Source organism: Orycteropus afer, unplaced genomic scaffold (genome assembly GCF_000298275.1).
Source record: "Orycteropus afer afer isolate SDZICR_OR568_19922 unplaced genomic scaffold, OryAfe1.0 scaffold00154, whole genome shotgun sequence".
NCBI lineage: Eukaryota > Metazoa > Chordata > Mammalia > Tubulidentata > Orycteropodidae > Orycteropus > Orycteropus afer.
Genome location: NW_006921741.1, coordinates 4,788,582 through 4,793,014, shown reverse-complemented (window position 1 = coordinate 4,793,014; position 4,433 = coordinate 4,788,582).

Genomic DNA, 4,433 nt, shown 5'->3' with positions numbered 1-4,433 from the left:
GGTCCAGGATTATCTTCTGTGTCTGTGTTAATTGGTTTCCCTTTTCTTTGTTGAAGAGGGTCTGTGCAGTCTTTCTGCCTAGTCCGCCATCTTACTGGAACTCCTACCAGGGGAAATTTTTATATTACTAATACTTCTTTAGCTGGGTGCTTGGAATGGGTTGATACTGGACTGTTTTGAAGCTTTTCTAAACATTTATTTAAATATAAAAAGAATAAAATAAGACTTTTAAATCTTTAAAGCACATGCCACTAACAATTACTTTTCTTTATAGTTAAACACATAAATCTCACCATTATGTTCCAGGAGAAAACCTATTTTTACAGCATGAGCAAAAAAGCTGTTTTGAGAAACATAGTGTAATTTAAAATTTATTAGACTAGTTATTTCCTTTGAATGTGAGCAACTACCTAATCAAAAATGAGGAAGAATCTTGATAAAAATTATTTAGTAAAGAAAATTCACCAGGATTACATTTGACCACACATCTGTCATTTTGTCATAGTGTGTTGGTTTATGTGTTGCTGTGAGGCTGGAGACTATGCCACCAGTATTAAAATACCAGCAGGGTCACTGACAGTGGACAAGTTTCAGTGGAGCTTCCAGACTAAGACAGGGAAGAAGGATGGGACCATCTACATCTGAAAAAATTGGCCAGTGAATACCTTATGGATAACAGTGAAATACTGTCTGATCTATTACTGGAAAAATTTATGCATATCCATGAAACACTGTCTTATATAGTGCCCAGAGATGAGCTGCTAAAGTTGGGAGGCACTCAAAATATGACTAGGGAAGAGCTGCCTCCTCAAAGTAGAGTCAACCTTAATGGTATGGATAGAGTAAAGCTTTTGGAAGCTCCATGTGTTGATAGTGCATGACTGAAAATGGCATGAAACAGTTGCAAACATCTGTTAATAATTGCGACATGGAAGGTATGAAGTATGAATCTAGGAAAATGGGAAGTTATCAAAAATGAAATGGAACACATAAAGATTGATATACTAGTCATTACTGAGTTGAAATGTACTGGTATGGCCATTTTGAATCAGATAATTATATAGTCAACTATGCCAGGAAAGACAAATTGAAGAGGAATGGTGTTACATTAATCATCAAAAAGGATGTTTGAAGATCTGTCCTGAAGTACAATGCTATCGGTGATAGGATAATATTCATATGCCTCTAAGGAAGACCATTTAATACTATAATTATTCAAATTTACACACCAACCACTGAAGCCAAAATAAAGAAATTGAAGATTTTTACTAACATCTGCAGTCTGAAATTGACCAAACGTGCAGCGAAGATGGATTGATTATTACTGGAGAAAGTTGGAAATGAAGAATTATCAGTAGTTGGACAATATGACCTTGGTGATAGAAATGATGCCAGAGAAAGCATGATAGAATTTTTTTTAAAAATTTTTTTATTGCAATTTGGGTGAAAATTTACAGAGCAAATTCACTTTCCATACAGCAGTTCACATACAATTTGTCCCATGACATTGACCACAATTTACCACAATGCAGCAGCTCCCCTTCCACTTCCTCCCAATAGTTACCTCTTCCCTGTGTCCACCCTCCATGCACTCCTGCCCCCTGAGCTGTCTCCTTGTGCATAAACAGCCCTCTTTCTGCCAAGATTGTTCATTCCAAGGAGTGTGTCTACCTCAGGTAAATGTTCAACTCATATGCCTGTCTTCTGTTTGGCTGCAAGCCACAAGTGTGGGTTCAATTCCAGACCTGAAGGGCAGCTAGGGTCCATAGTCTCAGTGGTTCCACCAGGCTCTGTTGGACCAGCAAATCTGGTCCCCCCCCCCTTTTTTTTTCTCCAAATGATTTTGAGTTTTGTTCCACATTGTTCTCCCTCTCTACCAAGGATCTCCTACATAGATCCCCTTCCAAGTGGATGACAGTGGTAGCCAGTCACCATCTAGTTCTTCTGGTCTCATAGTCATATAGGCTGCAGATTGGATGGTGTACCAGTCTCTAGGACTAATTTTTCCATGAATTTTTTGTTTTCTTCATTCTTCTTTGCTCTGGAAGAGGAGAGCCCCATCGTTGCATCTAGATGGCAGCTTGCTAGCTTTTAAGATCCCAGTCGCTACTCACCAAAGTAGGAGGTGGAACAATGTTTTGTATAATATGTTATGGCAATTGAGCTTGATGTCCCCTGCGATTATGGTCCCGAGCCCACAGGTTCCCCTACTTGGTCCCTCTCAGACCAAGCAGTGACTACAACCTTGCCCCTTGTCAGCTCCACTATACACCTGGGAATTCTGATCATTCACATAAACTTATAGAACCATTGTCTGTCAACCCTATATATGTTCTTGGATACACTCCCCACTTCACAGACATACCTAATAGTTCAGCCTGTCCAAAGGCATGATAGAATTTTGTAAGACCAATGACATTCATTGCAAATACCTATTTTCAACAGCACAAAATGTAGCTATTCATGCACACCTTGCCAGATGGAATACACAGGAATCATTTACCATCTGTGATGGAGAAGCTCAATATCTTCAGTGAAAACAAGGCCAGGAGCTGACTATGGAACAATTAATTGCTCCTATGCAAGTTCAAGTTGAAGCTGAGGAAAATTAAAACTAGTCCACAAGAGCCAACATATGATTTTGATTATATCCCACCTTAATGTCTGAGACCATCTGAAGAGTAGATTTGATGCACTGAATACTAATGACCAAAGACATGACAAGTTATGGGATGATATCAAGGACATCATATATAAAGAAAACAAATGGTCATTAAAGTGACAGGAAAGGAATAAAAGACCAAAATAGATGTCAGAAGAGACTCTGAAACTTGATCTTGAATGGAGAGTAGCTAAAGTGAATGGAAGAAATGACAAGATAAAAGAGCTGAACAAAGGATTTCAAAAGCAGCTTGAGAAGACAAACTAACATATTATAATGAAATGTGCAAAACCTGGAGGTGGAAAACCAAAAGGGAAGAACAAGGTTGGCCTTTCCCGAGCTGAACAATCTAAAGAAACAATTGAAGCCTCGAGTTGCAATATTGAAGAATTCTGTGGGCAAAATATTGAATGATACAGGAAGCATCAAAGGAAGATAGAAGGAATACACAGAGTCACTGTACCAAAAAGAATTGGTCAATGTCTAACTATTTCAAGAGGTAGCTTATGATCGAGAACTAATTTTATTGAAGGAAGGAGTTGAAGCTGCACTGAAGGAATTGCAAAAAACAATCCTCCAGGAATGGAAAGAATATATCCATTGAGAAGTTTCAACAAACAGATGCAGCACCGGAGGCACTTACATGTTTATGTCCAGAAATTTGAAAGACAGCTACTGGCCAACTGACTAGGAGAGAGTGAGATTTGTGCCCATTTTGAAAAAAGGTGATCCAACAGAATGTGGAGATTATCTAACAACATCCTTAATACCACACACAAGCTGAAGATAATTCAAAAATATTTGCAGTAGTATATTGACAGGGAAATTCCAGAAATTCATACTGGATTCAGAAGAGGATATGGAATAAGGGATATCATTCATGATGTCAGATGGGTCTTGACTGAAAGCAAAGAATAGCAGAAAGATGATTATCTGTGTTTTATTGACTATGCTAAGATATTTGACTTGTGTGAATCATTACAAATTATGGATAACATTGTGAAGAATGGGAATTCCAAAAACCAAAAACCAAACTCACTGCTGTCGAGTCGGAACCAACTCATAGTCACCCCTCCTTGGGTTTTTGAGGTGGTATCACTATGGAAGTATATTGCCAACCTTCCTTCTGAGGAGTGGCTAGTGGGTTTGAACCAACAGCCTTCTGATTAACAGTCAAATGCCTTAGGCACTGCGCTACCGGAACATGAGGAATCTGTACATAGACCAAGACACTGTTGTTTAAACAGAAGAAGGGGATACTGCATGGTTTCAAATCAGGAAGGGTGTGTGTCAGAGTTGTAGCCTTTCACCATGCTTATTCAGTCTGTATGCTAGCATATAATCTGAGAAGCTGGACTATATGAAGAAGTCATGGCATCAGGACTAGAGATAGACTTATTAACAACCTGCAATATGCAGATGACACAACCTTGCTTGCAATTGCTTTTTAATTATCTTCAGCAAAATTTCACTTGCATGTGATATTAATGATACTGTTCTATAATTTCTACATTCTATTGAATTACCTTTCTTTGAAATGGGCACGAGTTTCGATCTCTTCCAGTCAGTTGGCCAGGTAGCTGTCTTCTAAATTTCTTGGCATAAACAAGTAAGTACTGCCAGTGCTGCATCTATTTGTTGAAACATCTCATTGAATATTCCATCCATTCCTGGAGCCTTGTTTTTTTTTTGTCAATTCCTTCACTACATCTTGGACTTCTTCCTTCAATACCATTGGTTCTTGATCATATGCTACCTCCTGAAATAATTG